A 16,728-nucleotide genomic window follows, 5' to 3' on the forward strand; every position below is an offset into this window, starting at 1 on the left:
ATTGATATTTTGATTTTCAATAAGATGTTTATACCTAATGTAGAAAAGGCAATTTTTAAAACACACATAATATATCCTTTACAGATACACCACATCATCATTACAAATCAGACACCATGAACATAAATTCTGGTAAAAGGAGCATCTATGGTAAAGAGTTTTAGTTGCCTATGTAGTTGGTCATGTTATTTGTTTACAGAATAAGTAAATGGAGCAGTGAAACAAATAATAATGTACAGAGCACACGCTAAGTCCTCCTTTTTAAAAATAAATATATATTAAAAAATAACGTAGAACTATGTCATTATCTGCAAGAAAGCTCAGGAACACCAACAATGCTGGCCAGAAACTAAGTCTATTTGTACTAAGTACCATCCACTTCCCCCTGTAGTTTACACTTAGATATTTACGTACCCCAAAGACAACCCTTAGGACATGCCTCACATCCCATCCTTTTCACCAACAACTGCCGCTACCTCAGCTTGAGTTGGTCCAAGGATATAAGTAAGCCCTCACCTACTCTCTCACCATAACTATCCGTTCCGGCAATTCCACGTTCCAACAGCAGCAGCAGCAGCACTGCAGTCAACTGTTCAGAAACTTAAGGATAACTTATGAGAGCGTTGATAAGTGGACTGGGGCACAGCTGCAAAGCAGGTCATACTGGCCTAAGAATTGTTTTTTTTTTTAAACTGGGGAAGGATGTACACATGTAATTCTAGCACTTAGGAAGCTGAGGCAGGGATTCAGTGTTTGAAGCCAGCCTGGGTTATACAGCGAGAATCTGTCACAATCATTTTGTGTTGCAAGTAAGTATGAGTTCTTAGAATCCTTTATCTGTTTAAAAGCAGAATTTTTCAAAAAAAAAAAAAAAAAAAAAAAAAACTCCATAGGAAAAACCCTAATCCTGTAGACAGGATTCAGCACCATGCACAGATAAACAGTTACTAAAAAAGTCATCTGCTTCCCTAAGTGTTTTTCTTCCCTCTAGCAAGTCAGCTCTAGCCATCCCTTTGAATTGATTTCTGGATGCACACATGGTAGTATGTTACACATTAGTAAACTTGTGCTTCCCCTGTTATCCTGTCTTTAGCCACGCTGTTTATAGGGCTCTAGCAGGTGAAGAGGACTTTTTTTCCTTACATGGATACAACATTGGTTTTTATTAATGTGTTATCTGGTGGTGTCTGTGTGTCATATGCATATGTGTGTACATATGTATGGAGGCCGAAGTTGATATCAGGTATCTTCCTTTATCAGTTTCCAGACATACCCCCACGCCCAAGTGCTAACATTACCTATACCACATGCCACCACACCAAGCTCTTCTATGGGTCCTAGGGATCCTCACCCAGGACATCATGTTTGTTGCCAAGCTCTTAATTTCCCCAGCTCTCAACATCGATCTTAAACACTCATTCAAAGATTTCCACATTCAGATTCTAAATAATCCTTCTGATAGCTGTTTTAATTTTAGATAAAGTCCTAAACTCACAAAAATATTGGAATTAAAGGAAGTTTTTCTTTTGGGACTATTTTTAAAGTCAGCTGTAGACAATTGTTCTACCGTCTACAGACACCTTCAGTGTGTATGTGCTCACGCATAGTACACAGCAGACCAAATCATCTAAATAACCTTTACACATTTACTGTTTTTAACCATCAATGTTGCTTGAATAACTCTTTTTTTTTTTGGGGGGGGGGGGGGGGCGGGGTTTCGAGACTGGGTTTCTCCGTGTTGTTTTGTTGCCTGTCTTGGATCTCGCTCTGTAGACCAGGCTGGCCTCAAACTCACAAAGATCCGTCGGGCTCTGCCTCCAGAGTGCTAGGATTAAAGACATGCGCCACCACCGCCCAGCAACTTGAATAACTCTTTAGGAAACAGTATGTTCTAAATCACACATTGTCTTTAGCTCCCTTACATTTTCTTAACTGTTGGGTCCTTGCTGTCACAGGCCAAAGATTTCTCAATTTTGTCAGCATATTTCAGGCTATGCATATTTGGAAGGATGTCACTGAAGTGATGTGACTTGCTCCATTCATCCTATGAGGTGGCACAGGAATCTGAATTATCAGCAGTCATTACATCAAGGTGGTATCTGTAGTGCTTCCCAACTGAAAACTATCTCGCCCAGCTATAACTTCTAAGTACTTCATGGGAAGGTAAGAATCTTGTTTTTCATAAAGCTTTGAATTTGCATCAACATGACTTAGCTATTTTATACAAGTGATTATAACTCTATCGCTAATATTACTTATTTTGCCTCTCAAAGTGCATCAGATTGGACCAATAGCTTCCCCAATCTTCTAACAAGCTGTCATCATTCTTTAGAAACATCTTACCTCACAGCAAAGGGGGTTCCTCATTCACCTTGTACTCTTCTGCCATAGCCCTAAACCAGTCACATCTGAGGAGTGCCTGTTCCTTTGGATGGTATGTAGTCAAAGTCTAAACACAAGGAATGGTACTGGGGTTCAACTGCTCTGAGGGTCCCTGATCCTCAGAGAGAGCGGGTGACATATGGTGTACACACATACCTACACGCTACATTTATATCTATATTTGTTTCTTACTATGTATTTTGAGCTATGAATTCAAACTGACAATAGCACCCAACACTGTAAGAGTGTTCTTCCATATTTATAATTTTCTTTTCCAAAGTATAATATCCAACCATCTATCTGTAATATATTTTAATTACTTGATCAACTCCCTTGTATATAACCAATTGTTAGTTGTTATGCTCATTCTGAGGATCTCCAATCTTCAATTTCTATGGTTGGAAATACAGGAGGACCACCATACCCTGCATTCATGTAGATTCTGGAATCTGAACCCTCATCCTAACATGCAAGCATCTTTAATGGCTAAACAATCTCTCTAACCCCTTTCTATCTTGAGAAAGTACAGCATTTTCTGGGATCATAGGAAAAAACAACAACAAAAAACTCTGAGCAACCTAAACTTTGTGTATCAGTTGTGACTGATACACTAAAGATGTTAGCGATAATCTAAAAATAATGGGATGTGTCTACCAGTGAAGATTTCTTGGGAAGAGGGGAATGGTGACAGTTTAAGTACCTTAAATGTGTGTGTAGGTGTGTGCGCATGTGTGACCTACATTATCTAGGCAGAAATAGGTAAATTCTAGGGGGAAAGACTTTTTTTTTTAAAAAAGCCTATCATAAAAACCATTCTAGCAGAGATAACCACAGGCTGGATAGTTCGCACAAGAGAGAAAAGTCATTTCTGAGCACAGCACAGTCAGACACATTACATATAGGTACAGAAAAGAACAAAGAAGAAAATATTGGACTTGGAGTCAGAAGTCACAAAATACTGACTAAAATTACAATAGAGAATCACACAGAATGGAAAGTTATGATGTAAACTGTTCAGTCCCATGTAAATTCAGGACCTCAGCCTCAGATACCTCAACTATAAAATGAAAACAATTCCACCTCACTGAACTGTATGAACTTAGTATATACAAGATAGAACCTAGTATTTGTCCTTAAAATATGACTAATATATGCTGTTATAGTTATGTATCATATTGAGATCGCAAGTCCAAAATTATGGACACAGCTGTATTAGACATTACATCTATGGATGCAAAACCTTACCCACATTGTTCCCTTTGGATTCCTAGTATACTGCACATGATCTATAAATATCTATTGAATAAAAGATTAAAATACCAGTTTATACCTTTAATTCCAGCATTCAGGAGGCAGAGGCAGAGGCAGGTGGATCTCTATGAGTTCAAGGCCAGCCTGGTCTACAGAGCCAGTTCCTGGACAGCCAGGGGTACACAAAGTAACCCTGTCTCAAAAAACCAAACCGGAAAAGAAAAAGGGAAAGGGAAAGGGAAAGGGAAAGGGAAAGGGAAAGGGAAAGGGAAAGGGAAAGGGAAAGGAAAGGAACAAAGATTAAAATACCATAGGATTGCTAGGTAATGAGCCTTTTAAAAAATGCTACTTCCAAGTCTTAGTATGGATTTTCATAATCTCTGGTGATCTCCTTTTTGGTTCATGTAAAATGTTTACCTGTTGATAAAGCTAACAATTTATCTCCAATCTAGTTGGCAAAACAAGGAAAACATGGCACAATGAGGGTAACATCAAAGATAAGTTACCTGAAATTATGACAGTGGGTTCTACTCAGGGATGTCTTAAGAGTACCTATCACTGTTCAAAATTTGAAAGTAATTGGAAAAGCGAAAGCTGGTAGACAAATACTACATGTGACACTTCATAAGAGGCAGAACAAACTGGGAAGGAGACAGGTGTGGAGAAAGTGCTGCATGGGTAAAACAGACCAATCAAGAAGGTACAAAAGAGACTGAGCAGGACCGAGTGCCAGGGTTCAGAGACCACAACACTGTATCTGTTCAACATGTATCAGCTTAGAATCCACTGCATATGTTAGACACTGAGGACTTCCCAAACCCAAATTCTAGGAAGAAAATAATGAATAATGTTATGTGTCAAAAACAATAAACACCACTGTATATTTTAAAGAACCTTTTAAAAAAAAGCCTCATTAATTTGAACCAAACAATGTAACTATCAAGAAATTAGTAGGAAACAATTAAGACAGATAAAACTTTATACATAAAATAGTCAATATTAAATTGCTAATAAAGTATTTAAATGAGTCATAACAGACAAGAAAGCACAGTATCTGTATAATGGGCTACCTTGAGAAGTTTTTCAAATTTATCCTCATGGACCATGCTTGTTCCCTAACCACCTTCATTTCTTCTGGCTCAGTGGCAACAACAAACGTTTACTTCTTACCATTCTGGAAGGTGGGAAGCTCAGGTTATAGATACTGAAGACCTGCTGCTGTCTAGGAGGCTGTGTTCAGGTTAAGGGATGAGTGTATCCTCACAAGCCAGGAACAAGGAAGCTTCCTGGGGTCTATTTTATAAGGACCATGGGTAGCCTTATGATCAGTTAATTTCCCGAAGGCTCCCACTTATAAATACCATCACACTGGGAGTTAGGCTTCAGCATATGAATTTTTGGGAAACACATTCAGTCTATTACAATATTAAGTGAAAAAAATTACAAAATTTGAGTTTAAGAAAAAGTATGGAAAGTATATGGTGGTATTTTATTTGTACTGAAATGTGATTTTAACTGTATGTTAATAAATAAAGTTGCCCAGGGGTTAAAGCTATTAGAGCCATAGCAAGAGTGTGGCGGTGGTGGCACACGCCTTTAATCCCAGCACTTGGTAGGCAGAGCTAGGTAAGTCTCTGTGTGTTCAGGGATACAGCCAGCGTTGGAGACATACGCCTTTAAGACCTGGGGGGCTGTACATACAGGCAGTGATGAGGCAGTCACGTGTTTGGGTTTACAACCAATGAGAAGGCAGAACAGAAAGACTATATAAAGACAAACACACAGGAAGTAGGTCTCTTTAGGAGAGGTAGGACCACCACAGGAGGAAGGGTAAGATTTTAGCTCTGAGATCTGACCTCTTGGCTTTCTTCTTTACATTGGTTCTGTGTTTCTTATTTAATAAGACGGTTGGTTACATCTACAAAAGTAGAAAGACTAGAAAAACATATACTGAGTAAATTAACCCTTTGGATCCACTGATGCTCTTCTGTTCTCTCTGGACAATTACAAGTGATCTTTACAGCACACTCCAAGTTCATGGCTTAGAAGCTATTTTCTTAAAGCATGTACCTCCAGCTGAGGCACAAAAGAACATTTTTATCAGCTCCCAAATCTGCTTTGCACTATTTGTATTTCTGCACTAATTGTATAATTACAAAACCACAGGAAACAAACAAAAAAACATACATGTATAAGGAAAGGTAGCTGTGTCTGTGAAAACTAAGGTGAGTAGGCCAAGGACTCAGACTTACAGTATCATCCAATGGCTGGACAAATGCCAACATCAAGTGAAAGGCTGTAATAAAAGCACACAACTGGTCCACAAGGATTTAGGTTTTCCTTTACAGACTATGTTTCCTGTTTAACCTATAGTTGTAATTTGTCACTGTGATTTTTAGTACATAAAAGACATGGATTAATCAAGAAAGGTAATCTGGAACTCAAACTATCTCACACATTAAAGACAAGCCTTGATCCAATTTCCAAATACTGCTGGGCCGGAGAGATGGTCCAACAGGTAAAGGTGTTAAGAAAAGCATTCTAATGGTTTGAGTTCAATCTCTCGAACCATGTGGTGAAAGGAAGAGAATCAATTCCAAAAGTTCCCCTCTGACCACCCCCCCACACACAGCAGCACCTACACTGACACATACATACCATACACATTAAATAATAAATACATAAGTAACTGCTGATTACAGTGTCCTTGCTTCAGTCATTTCTCATGTCAGCACACACATGACACAAGGCTCCAAGCATTTTGAAGGATTAAATGTATTGTCACTGTTACATAACCAACCTCAGAGCCCACTTCCTAAAAACTACCTATTAAATAACTCCCTACTTTTCTTCTCTAACTCAGCCCTTATCCCCAAACACTGTACTTCCTACTTCTCTGGAGCTGAGCATCCTTACAAACAGAAGGATATAGAATCTGTCTTGTAATATCTGGTTTACTTCAAGCATACTCGTTCAATTAGCACAAGGTCCTTCCACACTAAAGCAGATGCAAGGCACACAAATAATTCCTTGCATGAATATTTCACTTTATGTTTGTTTACCACCAGTGAATACTTGTTCAATCATTTGGATAATTGTGAATAGTAATTTTTATTACACCATGAAGAATGCCAAAACCTTCAGACTATGAAAGTTTATTCCTGGCCCTCTTTTTAACTCGGGTATAAAATACAACTGGTGAATAATATGGCAATTTTGTTCAACTTTTGGAGGGATGAACTACTTTTAGTTAAATGATTGACTACTTGCTGTATTTCTTGGCTTCTACTACTCAGGTGTCCCTAGGTCCTGGCTCCAGGACCAGGGAAATCAAAAGACTCAAGTATCTTATAAAACCCAGCACAGTATTTACAAAAAAAAAAAATCGACCCATACCCACCTACATTTAAATAATAATTTCTAGATTCCTTATATTACCAAATAATATGTATGGTTGTTATATTGTTTAACTGTAATTTTGTGTTGTTACATTTTTTTCTGAGTATTTTCAAGCGTACAGTTGATTGAATTCAAAGATGTAGGACCCGCAGAAATGTGCTGTGAATGTTACTTCTGGCTGTGATTTGATAATGGGAAAGTAAAGTGTACAGTCTCCATTTGCCTTACTGTAATCTGCAGTCTCTGCAGGAAACATTACTAAGGTACTCAATGAAAACAAATTTATATAAAAGTGCTTTTGGATGCCATCACTTGATTCTTGTCAGTGTGCCTCAGCAAAGTCTTTAACTATCTGTCCTCTGAATATTAGGACACGTGTATTTTCTCTATAAATGTAGACAAAAACTGTAACCCACTATTTTCTTTTTAAGTTTTTTTTAAAGCAATTACACACATGAATAAAATATATTATGATCATTCTATCTAGTCTTTCTTCCTTTTCCTGCTCTTTTCTCAATCTACCTCAGATTGTCTAGTCCTTTACCACAAGTCTGTAAATCAATTCTTTGACAGGAAGCCATTTCTAAAAGAAGCTGATGGATGCTCTTCTCCTACAACTGACTGCTGAGAATAGTTATGTAAAGTGTCAAAGCCTCTGATGCAAATGTAAATAGACATGGTTAACAGGGAGGCCAGAGTGCAGAGCAGCAGACTCCCTGGAAATCCTGCTTGCGATGCCTTCCAAAGGCTTTTTTTTTTTTTTTTTTAAACGGCAGAAAAGGTTAGAAAATTAAAGGTTCATTCCAAGTCAAGGAACGAAGTCTTGCTGGATTTGGTTTACAGAGCCAGTTCTGACTGCAGAGAAACAATATCACGATAACCACCAAGGGCAGTGCTTTTCATATAAAATTGATCTCCCTTCTGCCATACATAGAGCAAAGTCCAATCTTACAAAAATGTTTCGGCCGGGCGGTGGTGGCGCACGCCTTTAATCCCAGCACTCGGGAGGCAGAGCCAGGCGGATCTCTGTGAGTTCGAGGCCAGCCTGGGCTACCAAGTGAGCTCCAGGAAAGGCGCAAAGCTACGCAGAGAAACCCTGTCTCGAAAAACCAAAAAAAAAAAAAAAAAAAAAAAAAAAAAAAAAAAAAATGTTTCACAACCCTCTGATGCTAGTAAGTAAAAAGAAAACTGAAAAGTTGTAAATTCTCTTTCTCTATCTATGTTATCTTTGATAAATGTCTAAAGGGGGGCGGGGAGGCTGACCAAGGTCGGAGAAGGAAAAGGGAAGAAAAATCAGAACAGGTGGTAGTCTCTTTAGGTCTGATCTTCCTCATTACAGGACAAACAGTGCCTCAGAATTACAAGCTTTTCCAATATAAAAGGAACAAAGGAAACTTTCACAGGATTTTGTACAATGCTTTTCAAAACAATACAACTCTTTTATACCTAAGTATCAAACTTTTGTTTTTCTCAGTTTTTTGAGACAAGGTTTCTCTGTGTTCTGGAACTCACTCTGTAGACCAGGCTAGCCTTGCACTCACAGAGATCCACCTGCCTCTGCCTCCCGAGTGCTGGGATTAAAAGTGTGTGCCACCATTGTTGGCAAGTATCAAACTTTTACAACAGTAGAAAAAAATATTATCTTATTATTCGGTCATACAGTCTTTGTAAATTACAGTATTTAAAAAATATGGCCAGTAAGATGATGTGTCAGTGGATAAAAGCACTTGCTGTGAAAAAATAATGACCCAAGTTTGGTACCTGGAACCCATGGAAAGGAAGGAGAGAACTGACACCAGGAAGTTATTCTTCAGCCTCAATACATGTACTATGGTCTATGTATGTGGGTAAACATGCTAATGAACATATACACACACAGACACAGACAGATACACACACATGCCTAAAAATGTAAAAAAAAAAAAAAACTATTTTGTTCATGGGGACATGACAGGACTTCAAGTTCTATAAAACTGAAATGAATATAAAAACCACGTCTGAGAATGTTACTGTTTCTTTGAAGGCCAGTTCTCTACTTCATTGTTATATATCAGTGAGGTACTACACAGGAAATCATGATTGGTTTATACTTTGAATCCAAAAAAATATGTGAGTAAATGTTTACAGGTACACCCTAAATTATGTCCTAAATTATATTCTATTGGGTCTCTGTGACTTCGTAAGAGACATAAAGAGAAAATGATTCCAAACAACAAGAAAGAGTAAACGCAAGTTGTGGCTTTCCACCCAGTTTACACCCCAGTTTCCCACCATGTCCCAGTGTCTATGGCATAGCCAAGATGGGTAAGAAACTTGGCCTCTGACTTCAGATCCCAGGAACTTATAGTAGAACTTTAAAAACAGCAGTGACTTGGGAGCTAAAGTTTAATAAGACAATGGAAGAAGATTAACTTGTATCAAGAGGTTCTAATATAAGATCAATAAGGCATGTAGGCACATACCTGAAATCCCAGCACTTAAAAAACTAAGGCCAAAGGATTATGAGCACAGGTTCTCTCTTCAAAAACCAAGGTTGGGACTCACTGATAGAATAGATTACTTGGTTAAAGCACAAAAAGCTTATGTTCAACTTACAACACTGAAAAAGAAAGCATACACCCACATATACACATATCATCAAGATTTAGTTTACACAGGAAGTGTAGAACCGCACATAGTTTAATGGATAATGTCAAGTCTACATTTTACCTCAAGTTTACAGTTTCTTAGCAGATGATCATACCATGAAGAATATGGTCTGCATTTCTTTCCTTGACCTAAACTTGATGTTAGCTATCAGCACTCCTAGTAGCCTAGTAACTAACACTTGGTTACATTTATTGTTTTCTGAAGTTGCTTTTGGTTTTCTTATTCTCATTAGATAAATTAATGTGACTCTTAGAGGGATATAGAAAGGAACCAAGGAGCCAACAGTTAGCAATTCTGTTCCATTACTGTTAACAAAAACAATAAACTTTGTTATGATTTGTAAAATACTGCAAAAAATGAGAGAGAAATTTTAAACATTTACAAACCCACATCATCTTAGGAAGACCATTACTAAAGAACACCAGAAAAGATACTGATTCTCATGTTCCAAGTCCTGAAATTCAACACGAGGGGAGGAACTTTAGACACTGTCATTAGCTTATATAAACCTGACTTTAAAAATTCACACACAAAATACACGGAAATTATCTTCTTTCAAAGCATTTTACAAAAAAGTACACAAAATTCATGATTTTCTTTCTTTTTTAAAATCTTCCATTCTTTTTAATATTTTGCTTCTTTAAAAAAAAAGCTCCTTTTTCCAATTACAGAGAGGAAATAAAAAGAAATGCAACTCTTTTATGTAAAGTAAATCCATCTGGATGTTTGCTCCATCCCATACTAGAAACTTGTGATCCCCAACCAGAATGAGTTATAGTAAAGCTGCAGGCAAAATTGTCTCCATACACCACAATCCATTATCCCTGTCAAGTTAATGTTCCATGTTGAGCCATATGGCACGGGTACACATTCAACAAAGGAAATTCCTTAAACTTGTTATAATCAGCACTTGCAGTCATCCAAAAAACTGACATAAACAGCTTTATTGTGTTTAGCACATTTCAGTTAATATCCATGACAAAAACAGGAAACAGTACAGGAAAAGGAGGAGGAATGTGGGGAGCATTGTTATTTAAAAAAAAAAAATCACCACATGCGCGAACACACACACACACACACACACACACACACACACACACACACACACTCCCTCAAACTGTACATTTTATAATTAGGCTTTTGTCATTGTTGCTGTTGGCCTAAGCAAGTGATTTTCAATTACAGCAAGCACACCAACCTCTCCAGATTGATCTACTGGGGCAGACTTAAAAGGAGAAAAATTTAATGATAGCAATTTTCCATGCTATGAGCAAACCTAAACCTTGAAATTTTAGTGGTATCTGATTCAGAGAAATCAGTTCTGGAAAAATAACAAAAAATTAAATTATCATATCTGTTTTCATCTTAGATTTGTTTCATAATTGCTAAAATGTAACTGAGCTTTATTTTAAAAAAAACAACAACAAAATTTAAGTAAAGTATCTTTTATAATGTAGTAAGTGCAGGTCACCAAATCAAGAGCTCCCAGAAGCCTTTGGTAGCCGGCACAGCCCAGCAAATCAACTCTAGAAAGGTACAAGTAGAGCAGAACTTCATTTCAGCCCCCGCAGTGACAACAATAAAACGCTGAGAAAACACACTATCAAATACTGAACTCAGCATCAATTTCTGTTAATTACAGCCTTGTCAGCAACGTGATTATTCAAACAACTCATGCAAATGTTAATGAGGCCTTATTTGCATATTTATTTTTTCCTTTGTTGAAATGTCATTGATTATTACATTCTACTATGATGAATGTGGCTGATGATGTGCTCTGATATGTAATTAGTCATTAGGTGGAATGAATAGATCAATTATGAAAAAGGACTAAGATTAAGAAATATCAAACAAGACCGCCCAACGTAGCTATAGAACCTTTTTTTTAAAAAGAACCTAATAAATAATTTCTTGACATTTAAACTGCAACATCAGTAGCTTTCGATAAATAAAGCACTACTTTTGTGAGGTTAAATGAAGGCTTAAAAATACATCAGTACTTTGATAATCCAATTACGATCACAGAAACCATCTCTGGGGAAAAAAAAAAAAAATGAAAGCCACCTCAAGTGGCATTGTCAGAAAACAAGCAGCAAAGGAGACCTGAATCTGCTTTAAGCTTGCACAAGAAATACAGAAATATACAAAGTATATCTTAATCTAGTGTGAGGAGGAGACAAAAATCCATTGAGAGAGACGGGCATGTAACAGCCTACGGAGAGGGGCAAGAATCTGATGAAGAATTACTATTCATAAAACAACGTTAGCAAAAACAAACTCCTTCACATTCTGACTTGTGCTCAGAGGAAAAGGATTATTTAGCTCCTGAAACAGTTTGCTATAACTATCCAGCCAGTTCTTGCTATTTGCAGTCAGAAGAAGAAAAAAAAAAAACACATTACTGCAGACCAGATGGGAACATTCCACATGACCAAACCAATCAATCACCTCGGTGGGGCGCAGGTGCAACACAGCCGTGTAGCAACACACCATTTCACAGTCTATCGGGCACAAACACATGGCCACCAATCAATGGCACCCTGAGGACCTCCGAGGGGGCAGGCTCTCTGGAGTCTTACTGGTCCATGCCTGATGACTTCATAATCACACATCATTTCATTCACTAGAGGATACAAACTAGCATTCTAATAACCTTCTACTGAAAATGGTCATGTTGTGCATATTAATACAGTGCTGTTTGGAATGAAGCAACTGACTTCACACGGCAGGCGAGGCGAGGCGTGCAGAGCTGAAGCAACCTGAAGCTACAAACTTCTTCCTGTTTAAAGATGGTATTTTGTTCAGGGTAAGATCAACAGCAATGAGATTCACTCTGCAACATTAAACTCGTACACAAAACAACTGTTAAACAATAGTATGCTTGGAGAGATAAGGGACAAAGGAAAATGAAAATAAAGGAGTAGGTGGTAATTCTGTATGAGGAATAAAAAGGCTCTGCTTCCTTCTAAAACAATCTAAAAATAAACTGCAAATAAAAGTGGGTGAGCAGGAAAAAAACAAAAATGTATATTAAGGGGTTTTGCCGCCTATAGCTCTATTACTTGAGGAGTGACTATATAGTTCATAGTTACATAAGAAGATAAATAGGTTAATTTTCAGCAAACACTGCTGTAATTTTACCAGCTCAGAGTTCCTTGGTCTGTTAGGTAGCATGCATAGAGTACCTGTTCCTTTTACTTTAGAGAGTCTGCTGGCAGGGATATCTGGGATAGCTAAGCATTCTGAATAACCTAATCATGGAAGAGCGTATACAGATGATCTAATCAAAAAGGAAAAGCAAGAAAATACATGTTTCATCTTAAAATAGCAAACATTCCAGTTCAAATCCTTGATGAAACAAGGCTAGGTATACCTGCTCTTAAACAGCAGATTTCTTTGATAATTCAGGGGGCAATTTAAAACTGTCCAGGTACTTAGAACCCATTAAAAACATCCATTAGCCATGCCAGGGTTCATGTAGACATGTAGCAGAGTCTAAACTGACCTCTGACAACCCTAAAAGTTGACTTGTGATTTTCATGCTAATACCCTGGGTATTCTGTCTCTTGTAAAGGCAGTTCATTTAAAAAAAAAAAAAAAAAAAAAAAAAAGGCTTGTTTTCCATATCTGGATTCTAAACATACATGAATTTACTCTTATAGCTATGAATACAATATTTTGTCCACATTTAGGCTAATAGTGATAATATAGTCTGCAGACCAAAAGAAAAAAATGTATGCACACAATAAAATATATTTAACAGAGTCTCCTCGTGGGAACAAGAGTCTGGTGATTAGCCAAAAGAAGACACAATGATGATGATTCCTCCACAAAGAGACAACTGGAAAAAGTATCTCAGTGGTAGACTATTACCTACAATTCACTTTAAAAAGTACATCTAACTTCTCTCTAAATGGAGATATCAATTAGTAAGAATGCAAAACTTCAGACAGATTACTTAAGATATTACATTAGTTCCTTAATTATTACAGGTGCTCTTGATTTTATATTCTGGCAACCCCGTTGTAAATAAAAATATTAGTAGATAAAAAAAGTATTTCAATATCTAGTCTATTCAACATATTTTAGCTTGTCTTAAATCATTCACATTTCATTAGCCTATCATTGGACAAAATCATCTAGCACAAAGCCTATTTCCTAACAAAGTATTATAAACTCAGTATTATCTGTCAACAAAAAAATCCTGGCAACACATTACTCTTAGATTAATAATTGCTAGAATAATGTGTTCACACCTTGCCACCTCTGCTCAGCTCCACCACGGTACTGTTAGTATATGCCACTAGCCTAGGAAAACACCAAATTCAAAACTCAAAAGTTTCTCTAAATATATATTGAAACTTGAAAAAGTCAAAAATTGTAAGCCAAACCATCCTAAGTTAAGGACAGCCTGTAATCGTGGAGCTTTTTTCATGCTAGATAAAGTCAGTGACTAGAAAAAACATTAAGGTTTCTCCTAATTCATGGCCCTCTTCTGTGCCCTGACACAGCTTACACTAAAAGCACTAACTAGCTGTTTTCCAACTATTCGGGAGGTGACCAGCAACTAGATGTGCCAATTCCAAAATCTATCAAGAAGCATACTGGTATGTGTTATGTGTTCGCCATTACCACAGATAGGTAGGCACTATGGCTAGATGCTTGTTAGTTCTTTCCATGAGGAGGTAAACAAATGTCATTCCTTAAACTTAACAGAAATATGAATAAGGGGCTGAGAGTTGAGCTCAATGGTAGGGCATGTGCTTAGTATGCACTGTTTTTAATACCCAACACCAAAAGAAGTAAAAATATTTGAGTTTAATTGGCAGCCACATGACTTGCCTTTGTCTTAGTTGATGCCTCATCTTGATGAAAAGGACCATGTGCCTGGCAGCCATCTTTACTAAGGTTAAAGAGGGCATGCCATGTAACTTCACAACCATGTTGATCAAAGTGACACGTGGTATTAAGCCTTCTGGTTAATCTTAGATCTCTTGTTTAGACTGTGAAGGCAAGAACAGGTCTCCCAGGATATTTTGAATTTGGGTGGATTTTTCATGATAAATTCCTTAGGTAATGAAGGTATGCTCAGGTTAGTAAAAGCTAACATAGATCACTATATTATGTCTAAGTATGTCTAAGGGCTTATGTCTTTGCCACCACCAGGCTTCTAGAAAATTTTAAATAAGTAACAACATATGGTTGATAAATAAGGTCTAAATTCCTAACTGTCTACTAACTTAAAGATATATGTCTAACTTCTTTGTCTTTGCGACTTTATTAAAGTTGAATTTTGCAACTGAAAAAATTAAAAAATAAAAAAACCAAAAAAAATTTGAGTTTAAGTCACTTTGTTTCACAAATAGGGTAACAATACCATTTGTAATGATATACTACCATTCTCAAATATCAAGAAAATAATTTCTGAAATGATTTACACAGATATGCTTCAGGTACTGCAACAAAGCTAAAGATGCTGTAGATTACTATAATGATTTACCAGAGAAGGGAAAACAAAAGAAATAATGGTCACTGGCTTCATCCAAGCCAACAGGCATGATTCAACAGTACCACAGCTACAGCCAGAGGGCATGTCCTGTTTAACCACCAAAATACATTTTCCAAAATTTACCTGTTAATGATGCTTTGGAAAGTGAAGTACAAAACTGAAATTTCATTTGTTTAGCTGGCATAAATACAAAATACTATTCAAAGGCAACATAAAAAGGACACAACAGAAGAGCTTTTGAATCAGGCAGACATACCTAGAAATGTGGCTAATCACAAGCACTGAATTTTCAAAATCATTTACTATTAATTTAAAAAGAATTCTAGTTGAAAGTACCCAAATTAGAACACTTTCTAATGATCTTATCTCGACTTGCAAATATTACTGATCTCAAATGTTACTTTAAAAGATTAGTACTTCATACCAGTGCTTCAGAACTGATGGCTAACTTATGGTAGAAAAGAATTAAATACAGATTGGTTAATGTACTCCTCAACTAATCCAACCAAAGAGCACTAGTTTCTCTTCTCTTTTAGAAAGCCTTTTTTTCCTTTCCTTTTCTACAGTTAGCTGTACAAAGCTTAAGAAAAAGTCATTTTGTACATGATTTAGAGATGCTGCTTCTCTAGACTCCACAAAGAGCCCAAAGGGTCAATAAAACATGTCAGCTGTTCTATGCACTCTAAACTAAACCTTAAAGAAGATAGTCTGACAATGATGCCATCATCTGGAGACCAGAACTCCTCAACCATTTTAGCTGTACAGCACTTGTGGTCATGTAAGACAAACATCCAAATCGAGCATTTCCTCTGTTAATGGCACTTTATCCCAGAGAGGTGAGAAGGTATGAAGAAGACAGTCTTGTGTTTACTAAGGTACATACAGCACAGTCCAAGTCAATCCAAAGAAAGACTTTATAAAATTCAACTTTGAATTTAAGCCAGCTATGTTTGCTTTTATAGCAAAAATATAAAAAACAGCTGCAAAACTAAGCTGATGGACTAAACAGTGTTTCACAGAGAAGAGTTACATCATGGGCAAGAAGGTGGGCTGTGATGAGGAGAACATTGTTGAAATTTGAAAAATGAAGATCTGCAATTAGTATTCACAATTATCCAATGAACTCTAGTGAATTATGTGGCTGCTTCCTCTAAACTTCAGCCTTTTCTGCAAGATTTGAGATAGGATGGGAAAGAATTAACAAAAACTTTTCTCGCCGGGCGGTGGTGGCGCACGCCTTTAATCCCAGCACACGGGAGGCAGAGGCAGGCGGATCTCTGTGAGTTCGAGGCCAGCCTGGGCTACCAAGTGAGTTCCAGGAAAGGCGCAAAGCTACACAGAGAAACCCTGCCTCGGAAAAAAAAAAAAAAAAAAAAACTTTTCTCCTAAGTGCTAGGCCTGCACCGAGCATCAGATATACCCTTTCATCACATCAACCTCAAGCAAACAGACCAGATTGCCATTCCCATTTAGAGAGTTAAAGCACTGGTCCCAAGCAGACATTTCTCCAATCTGACAAGGTACAACATCAGAAAGCA

The 16,728-nt window shown here is 37.2% G+C and overlaps 1 protein-coding gene across 7 annotated transcripts in view; it reads right to left on the minus strand.

Annotated features, from left to right (window-relative positions):
* The window catches only part of Tcf12 (transcription factor 12), a 289,912-nt gene that overhangs the window by 132,276 nt on the left and 140,908 nt on the right, over window positions 1-16,728 (minus strand). The window lies entirely within an intron of this gene.

The sequence above is a fragment of the Peromyscus maniculatus genome, chromosome 7 (assembly GCF_049852395.1).
Source record: "Peromyscus maniculatus bairdii isolate BWxNUB_F1_BW_parent chromosome 7, HU_Pman_BW_mat_3.1, whole genome shotgun sequence".
NCBI classification, from domain to species: domain Eukaryota; kingdom Metazoa; phylum Chordata; class Mammalia; order Rodentia; family Cricetidae; genus Peromyscus; species Peromyscus maniculatus.